Consider the following 10,072-nt stretch of genomic DNA (forward strand, 5'->3'; position numbering starts at 1 on the left):
ACTACATCCAATAGTTCCCACAGAAACTTTAGACATAGTATCATTGGATGCTGCCAGTCGTTATCCAAAAGGAAAAGGGGGTGTGACTGCCTTCTATAATGTTTCTTCCAAGCATATTAAATTGCATGCAGTGAGGTCAGTGACCGCCGGTTCTACTACTAGAAGAACTACAGACGACTGTCCCCCGAGAGTAGGGAAGCCACAGATACTCTTAACTGATAACGGAAGGGATTCACGTCCACAAATAAAATAAAATACATACTGGTATCACCACTCCAACCCAAAGCAAGCCCCACAGAAAGGGCGTTTAAGGAGTTTAATAGATTGATACGCTCACGGTTCCTATGTGAGCCATATGTAGGGGATGTAGTATATTCGTAGAGTAATTATTTAAAGCTGGTTCTTGAAACTTTGTTAATAGTCTACGTCTGTCTTCAAGAGTCTGCCAGTTTAATTCCTTCAGTATTTCTGTGAGACTCTCCAAGGACTAGATACACATGTGACCAATCGTGCTGCTCTTTCCCGTATACGTTCAATATCACCTGTTAGTCCTATCTGGTTTGGGTCCCACACACTTCAGCAACACTCTAGAACCGGTCGAACGAGTAATCTGTAAGCATCTTCTCTGTAGATTGATTGCGCTTCCCCAGTACTCTACCAATAAACCAATGTCTACCACCTGCTTTACCCACGACTGAACCTATGTGATCATTCTATTTAATGCCCCTAGAAAGTGCTACACCCAGGTATTTGAGTGAGATGGCCGATTCTAAGAGTGACTCACTGATATTATAGTCATAGGATACTATGGTTTTTCGTTTTGTGAAGGGCAAAATTATACATTTCTGAACATTTAGAGCGAATTGACAATGCTTGCACAACTTTGAAAACTTATCAAGATGTGACTGGATATTTTCGCAGCTTCTTTCAAACAGTACTTCATTATAGGTAATTGCATCACCTGCTAAAAGTCTGAGATTACTATTAATATTGCCCGCAGGGTGATTGGTATACGATATGAACAGCAAGAGTCCGAACACACTTCCCTGGGGCACACCCAAAGTTTCCTGTGCGTGGACATCTAATGCCACATATATCCACAAACCTACCAACAAACTGTCGGATCCCTGACACGCAGAATCAGTAATTTATTTCGTTCGAAAGATGGACAAACAAGCTATAGAGCCGGTGGTCATAATGTTTTAGTTAAACAATGGCACTGCATACTTAAGCGATACGATGTGAATTCGATCACAGATTCACAACTTGAACTGCAAAACAAAAATGACAAAAAAAAACCGTAGCAAAATGAGTATGAATACGTGAAATGGAGACTTACCTGTATAACCACCTGTATTTCTGTAACCTACAAAGACTGGAAACCCGTATGAAATGTTCTGTTCGCATTTGCTTATATCACCGCCGCCTGAACTATTAGCTTCTCTTCTTGAATGGACCTGTATAGTTGCTTACTGGAGAACATCAAGCGATGTCAAATTGAGAGTGTTTGGATACAGCGGGTACTACAAGCCTTTAGAAGACCGGAAAATAAGACGCATTTCACAAGTGGGCAAGAAAATAGTGTGTCTGTTTAAATGTGGCTGCAAATGTTTCACCGCTTACCACTCTCACTGCCGCTTATCGCTTACACTACATGTGTGTGTGTGTGGAGCTGAGACGTCGTCAAACAAAGCATAAAAATTGACAATTGTAAAAGTGTTGTCGTGGTCTCTCCAGTCTGGGCTAGCCATTCTTTTGTATTACTGGAATGGGTGTGCCAAGGAGGAGGTAATCATGACAAAGAATTCAATAATAAACGAAAGGGTAACATTCTATGACTCAGAGAGTGAGAACACGCAACGTCTGCAGTTTCATCGTGATAGATAAACTGCAATGTCTCGAAAATCAAGTAATAGCCCTAACACTTTTTATGGCGATTAAATTAACATTTGTATTTTCACGTAATTAAAATAGTCAGTAAAGAGTATTGATTATGGTGTTTTTTGTGTTTAAAGTTTGAGAATTTTTAACCTATATGATACCATGGATAAATTGAATGGTGAAACTTCTGTGCCTACGTTTTACAAATACTGTTATCAAGTCTGTTACTTTGGATTTTAAAATTTTTCAGCTAATCAAATATTTAAGTATTAATAATAAATGTGACTTTTCACAGTGAATGCCATTTTTAGTATTTGTAGGTTCAGGATGGTACTTACACACATCAAAAATTATGTTGTGAATGAAATTCAGTACATAACGAATTTTGTATTTAAAAAAATTTTTCTTTTTGCTCATAAAGTAACGCTGCCCTAACCACTAGACATTGCCGAAAGTTGTTATAGCGCAGGCAAAATACCATAATCGGTAGATGCACACATGGCAGGGCATGTGCGGGGAGACTGGTACTGGTGGTAGCTGGGGGGGGGGGGGCGGTAGGGGAAACGCCGAGCGCTGGGGGGGGGGGGGGGAAGTGCCATTCTAAACTGAAGCCCGTACTTACATTTTTTTGTAAATATTAAGTGGGGCCATTTCGCGCTCACAACATCATGGTGACCATTCAAAAAGGTGTGTCATTTCTATTTGGTTAGTATCTGAAAACAATTCCAGCGAAAATGCCGCGATTTATTTTCGTCCAGTTTGTCAAACATTATCGCCTGGTTTGTCCAACATTTGTAACTTCCAGAGAAGTGTCAGGGGTGGTGAATTTTGAGTTAAACCTAGCAAGCCAGGTAACAATTTGGTTCTTTCGCCAAAACTCAGCAGAGTTTAGGCAGTTTCATCTCACTATCATGTTGTGCAGACGCAATTGCGAGAGAATTCTGAAACAGTAATTTATTTATTTTTTTAAGTGAGGAACTGAGGAAAAGCAAGGTCAGCGTCTTATGAGAAATTGGCTTAGTGATTTCGATGAAGACAGTGTGAAGTACAGAGTCTTCGGATTTGGTGGCAGAAGCTATGAATGTTTCTTACTTTTCGGCTTGAATGTGAGCCCAAATGTCTTCATTTCCACGTAAGACATACACTATGTGATCAAAATATCTGGGCACCCTAAAAAACATACGTTTTTCATATTAGGTGCATAGTGCTGCCACCTACTGCCAGGTACTCCATATCAGCGACCTCAGTAGTTATTAGACATCGTGAGAGAGCAGAATTTGGCGCTCCGCGGAACTCCCGCACTTTGACGTGGTCAGGTGATTGGGTGTCACTTGTGTCATACGTCTGTACGCGAGATTTCCACACTCCTGAACATCCGTAGGTCCACTGTTCCCGATGTGGTAGTGACGTGGAAACGTGAAGGGACACACACAGCACAAAAGCGTACAGGCCGACATCGTCTGTTGACCGACAGAGACCACCGACAGTTGAAGAGGGTCGTAATGTGTAATAGGCAGACATCTACCCAGACCATCACACAAACTGCATCAGGATCCACTGCAAGTACTATGACAGTTAGGCGGGAGGTGAGAAAACTTCGATTTCGCGGTCGAGCGGCTGTTCATAAGTCACACATCACACCAGTAAATGACAAACGACGCCTCGCCTGATGTAATAAACGTAAACATTGGACGACTGAACAATGTGTGGAGTGACGAATCACGGTACACAATGTGGCGATCCGATGGCAGGGTGTGGGTATGGCGAATGCCCCCTGCTCGTCATCTGCCAGCGTGTGTAGTGCCAACAGTAAAATTCGGAGCCGTTGGTGTTATGGTGTGGTCGTATTTTTCATGGAGGGGGCTTGCAATCCTTGTTGTTTGGCGTGGCACTATCACAGCACAGGCCTACATTGATGTTTTAAGCACCTTCTCGCTTCCCACTGTTTCAGAGCATTTCGGGGATGGCGCTTGCATCTTTCAACACGATCGTGCATCTGTTCATAATGCGCGGCCTGTGTCGAAGTGGTTTCACTGCACAGAGCCCTGACCTGAATCCTATGGAACACCTTTGGGACGTTTTGGAACGCTGACTTGGTGCCAGGCCTCACCGACCGACATCGATACCTCTCCTCAGTGCAGCACTCCGTGAAGAATGGGCTGCCATTCTCCAAGAAACCTTCCAGCACCTGATTAAACGTATTCCTGCGAGAGTGGAAGCCGTCATCAAGGCTAAGAGTGGGCCACCGCCGTACTGAATTCCGGCATTACCGATGGAGGGTGCCACAAATTTGTAAGTAATTTTCAGTGTTGTGTCCGAATACTTTTGATCACATATTGTAGTTTTAGGGCCAGAACTACTTCATAAACGACTTGCTAATAGCAACGCCTATCTTGGAAGAGCATTTACGATTTTTGGTACAAGAAGTATACTGATTCTTAGAACATGATGTTACAGCAAATGTAAAGAAGTAGGAATTAGGGAAGGGAAAGGTCAAATTTGTACGACGAATCATATCACCAAAAGGTACTGTGCAGATCCGGGGACACTATGTGCAACCATCTCTCCCCCCCCCCGCTCCCCTCCCCTCAAACAAAAAAAAAAACACTAAAAGCTTATCTGGGCTCTGTATCTTTCTTTAGAAAATTTATTCCCGACCTGTTGCTGAACAGCGATTCCCTGTTAAACTTGTTACGGAAGAATAACTCACGGATATGGACCAATCAGTGTCAGACCGACTTTGAAAATGTAAAAGCAGCTCTACTCTAAGCGAATACTAGGCATGTCACAAGAGTTTTGTTTACCCACTCCTGTGTCTCCGCTAGGTCTGCGGCATTCCTGTTCCAAATCACTGAGACAACCGACACCCAAGACATTTAGTTTTGCAAGCATAACGCTTACTGAATGTGAGAGGTCGTATTCAGTAACGGAGCTCGAAGCACTCTCTATAGTGTGTGCTTTTAAGAAATTCGAATGTTACTTGCGGGGAAAACACATCAAAGTACTGTGACCACGAGGCACTTTCTTTTCTCTTGGTGTGTAAACTGTTGCACGTAAAAATTTCTAGCTGGTGCCTTCGCTTGCAGGAATTAAGTTTGGTGGAAGTGTACATCAAAGGTAAACAAAACATAACAGCTGGCGCCTTGGCGAGGCCACCCCAAGGGTTGAATGAATTTTTAGAATTTACCAAACATAATTCTGAAATCTGCGTCCTACTTATGCAAGACAAAACACACCACTCTATTACTTAAAAATGCGCAGTGGCATGGAGCATTTGCAAGAAAACCCGAGCTGGAAGAAGGTAAGACTCAAACTATGTGAAGGAGATAATGATAACAACTTTACAATACCCGTTATCCCATGTGAAGGACTACTGTTTCACTGACATATACGTAACGAAGAACGGTGCTCCGTATTCTTACATGAAAAGTTTGTAGATGAATTCATTCTTTACACTCACAACATATGGGTTTTCATCAGAAAAGTCCGTAGTTAATGGAATAATGCGGAAGATAATGAACTTTTCCATAATAACCATATGATAAAATACTCTCCTCTTTGTGTGCTACCATTTTCCAAAAACTTATTACGATATATTAAACTGTTTATAAATATGAGGAATATTGTGAATATTTCACTCTGGCCTTATCGCTGAAATGGTGCGATCGCGATAGCAAGATCAGTTTTCTCGAGATTGCTGGAAGATAGAAACTTCCACCCATGTCTATAGAAAAGTTCAATATCTTAGCTAAATTTCATACACAGCAACGTATTATGTAGTAAGCACCAAACGTAAAGTCATAGCGACGCCTATGTTTCACTGTAAAGTTTTTCGAATTTCGCGCAGTGTCTTACTTCCACATATCACAATAACTATGACCATTAACGAAATGATAGATATATCGTAATGAACCTGATATATAAAGGTACAAGTAAAGCAAAAATGAAATTCCTGTACCGAATAGTTTCCGGGAAAGTGTTTGAGAGAGGTATCAAGGCGTGCGCGTCGATTCTGTCATCGCCAACCCGCCGAAAGGTGGCGAACGCCTGCCGGCCTCCCCTTCTGAACAAACGAATGAACTCGTCCAGCATTTTGGACGAAAACTGGTTACTGGGCATCGGCCACCGCATCCTGCGCGACATACTGAGGAGCTAAGAGTGTGGTAAAAGATTTTTCAGGTTCTGGACCTGTTTACGTGTTAGTATCCATGGAAAGTGTGTGCTGTTCATGTAAGTAACCAAAAATTATTGAATTTTTTTACTCGTAATAGGTTTATACTGCTAAGGCTACGTCAGCAGATCTCTAAACGAACTAAATTTCACGTACTAGATCTCAAGTACAAAAAAGTTGAGCACCCCTGATCTATTGTGATCATCCGGCTCTAAGTTTCCCGATACATTGCAAACTGCAAGCGAATTTAGTACATTTTGGACCCCTTCAAATTGCATGTGCAGGCACCTGACACATCCTTGCTTGTTTTTGAAACATTTTAAACTATATGCTTTGACAAGAGTAACCAGCACCACAGTAATCCCCCAATTTATAGAAAATTACATTCATCAACTTTGCAAACCAGAGTTTATTTGGAATGATAATGCACAAAATTTTACTAGCAGGAAACGAAAGCAGTATTTACAGGTCTATGTTTTCAAACAGATACTTGTATCATGCAATCATCCTGATGGATGGGTATTAAATGAATTCAATAATGTCATGTGGACTTATTGTTCAAGTAAACTGTGGAGTATTCTTTGCCATTATTTGAAGAAGTGTTTAATAATGTAACCTACACCTCATCGCAATGTACCCCAAATGAACTAATGTTTGGTAGGGAGAACTATGAATGGATTATGCCATCACCCAAGATTGCAAGAGAAGTGTTCCCTTTGGAGAAACAGGTTTGACCAATTTTGATTACACACACGAAATGCAGAAATGGGAGAATTGTTCTTTGACACCAATTTCAAGAGAGTAAAAGAGTTCACCGTAGAGGTGACAGCACTTATATAAAGCTGTAATAAGCCTTCTAGATTACCTAAAACCAACTGAGAGTGGCAATTGCTATATTTTGGCCCCTATGTCATTATTTACATACATCACAAGGGCACACATCTTTTGTTATATGCAATGTATCAAAGGAATATACATCCACAAAGAACTCAAGATATATTTTGAGTAAATACACTTGTGAGAAATGGAAATTTCTTCTGTAAAATTGTAAATACAGTTGTGTAGATGTAAGTGGTACATTTAAGATTTGTCTGTTCTTAAAGGAATCAGCATCTATAATAACATATTTGAATGTGAACCACATAATATAGATTAGGTTTTGTCACTGATATGTTTATCTTTCCTTCATATTATTAAGGTCTCTACAAAAATGACAGCGTTGCTATAAAATAAATTAAACTTAGCTCAGGAGGTATATTGATCAGTTTTAAGTAGATAATAGATATGTTTAGTTGTTTGCTCAGCAATGAAGTAAAATTAAGATTGAATTCAATTTGTAAAAACATTGACCATGGATGTATGTGACAAAGTACCACAGCTGACATGAATTGTTGAGCTCTACTGCTTTTATTAACAAGCAGTTTAATTACATAATATTAATACCCATAAATCAACAAATCTCGAATAACACTCAATTGTAAGTTATTCTGTTCTGCATACATTGATCATGGACAGTTTTATGTTTGGGCTCATCTACTTAATTTTTTCAATGTCCTTTCTGTGGGATGGACTTTGCTATCTGGATACAACAATTTCCTTCTCTAAAAGGGTGTAAATCCATCAGATATATTGAGAGTACTCCTGTCTGGAAACCAGAATAGAACTAAAGGCTTTGGAGAAGGGTTGAGATCATTAACATGAAAGCAGAAGCATAAACAGGATTTTCGAATCTGATATAGATCTAGTTCAGTCAAGTATGAGATTTTTTTGTTTAGTGCATGGATATGTTATGTGAATCATAAAGTTTATATACATTTAATGTATGTGAGTGGACTTGGTGGCGATACAAGCATGAATGTTATTTATGAAGTGGGAGTGTCAAGAATGAAGATGGCAGCATGCAGGCACTGGTGCATATGAACAGTTATTCAAACACAATGTTGGCCACTGTGAATGTAGTAAGGAATATCCATCATATTACCTATTGTAGAACAATGATATATCTTTCAAATGGAACAGACTTATCATCAAATCGCAACTGGGCTATGGTGAAATTTACAATATCTTGTAGCTAAGAGACTGCATTGTTAGTAATGGTGGTGGGTCAGCTGTTTACAGAGCAGTCTACAGGCAACAACAGGATTTCTAACCTTAGCTAAATGGATACTGATAAGTGCATACTGTGACTGTACTATCATTGAACTTGAAGGACTAGTGAAAATTATCAAACAAGGATATAACTGATCAAATTGATCCCAAAGATACCACTACTGTACAAGTTAACCAATTTAATAGTGATTTCAAGAATATTGAAGTGTGCCTAGATTGTGAGTCAATATACCTCATTATCTGATTCAATGAATTTATGCTGAGGAAGACTTCAATGTTGTTGATAGTTAATATGCACCTTCACAGCAGGAGACAACCCTTACCTAAAAGTCAGTCACTTGCACTTGCTCCATCCAATCGTTGCTGTGAATACTAAGATGATTAAGAAATTGTTGGGTATCATGATTATATATATATATATATATATATATATATATATATATATATATATATATATATATATATATATATAATCATGATACCCAACAATTTCTTAATCATCTTAGTATTCACAGCAACGATTGGATGGAGCAAGTGCAAGTGACTGACTTTTAGGTAAGGGTTGTCTCCTGCTGTGAAGGTGCATATTAACTATCAACAACATTGAAGTCTTCCTCAGCATAAACATAGAACAGACTTTCAACTATATATATATATATATATATATATATATATATATATATATATATATACATATATAGTTGAAAGTCTGTTCTATGTTTTTTGCCAGTATTTCATGGAATGCCATCGAAATAAGGAGACACTGAAGTAATGATATTGTGACATTACTATCAAATAAGCATCTTTATGAGTAGCAAAGGATCAGTCATAAAACTGATCTTTGTAACTACTCTATTGAGCATAGTGGTAATTATTTTCACAAAATCATTATTATAATTAGTGCGAAATATGATTGAACTCTTGCAGTAACTTGATTCTAAATAATCATAATAATGTGAAATTTGTCCAACATGATGTATAATTATAAGTTACCTTAGTAACTTTGGAGAGATGCATTAACAACAACTAACAAAGGCAATTAACTGTTGTACTAAGAAAGAACATTTGAAATTCAAACAAAGTGAACAGCTAAATACATTGGTAAATTCATAGCCCCACATTTCACCACTGGAAGCAAGTGTAATGCTGATTTCTGTCTTATAAATACAATACTTACATTTCACTACATTGACACGCTGTCTGCCATAATAACAATATTTACCACCTACACTGAAGAGTCATAGAATGTTTTTTATGTTGACTCTTTGTAGCAGACTGAATCATGCGAGATACAATACCATAAAGTGTTTGAAAAGTATTTTCTCTTGTTCTGGTATTCATGAAGAAAGTTGTGATGTAATCTTGTGCTGAAATAAATATCACATTATGCGTTTCCTGCTTTCATTCGAGCAGACCATATAAATCTCCTTGGTGTTATCATGATCAATCATATATTTAGGAAACAGCAATTTTCAATTCGAATCAGGGATAAACTTAACTAAATATTTCTCATTGGTATTTAATTATTGAACTAATTGCTGTTTTCAGTCTTGTCTGGTGTGAAATTTTAGTAATGAATGCTAGTCTTTGTAATAATTGGCAACATAATCAGAACCTGCACTTCGATTTGTTTCATACTTAGTCCGATAGCCAGGGTCACTGATTTGTTGAATGTACAGTTTCATAATGAATTACTGCCTACACCAGACAAGACACATGAAATAGTGCACTTACATATTTCGTTCGCAAAATATGTAGTGGCTTAGTTGAGCATACAGCTTATTTGATAGTAGTGTTGCTATGGTGTAGTGTACACTAGCCTAACAAAGAATCATATATGCTCCTGTCAAGTATTTCTCCATAGTCAAATAATGTAGAGGTCTGCTAACAACTGAAGGAGATGCAGTCGTG

The sequence above is a fragment of the Schistocerca nitens genome, chromosome 11 (assembly GCF_023898315.1).
Source record: "Schistocerca nitens isolate TAMUIC-IGC-003100 chromosome 11, iqSchNite1.1, whole genome shotgun sequence".
NCBI classification, from domain to species: Eukaryota; Metazoa; Arthropoda; class Insecta; order Orthoptera; family Acrididae; genus Schistocerca; species Schistocerca nitens.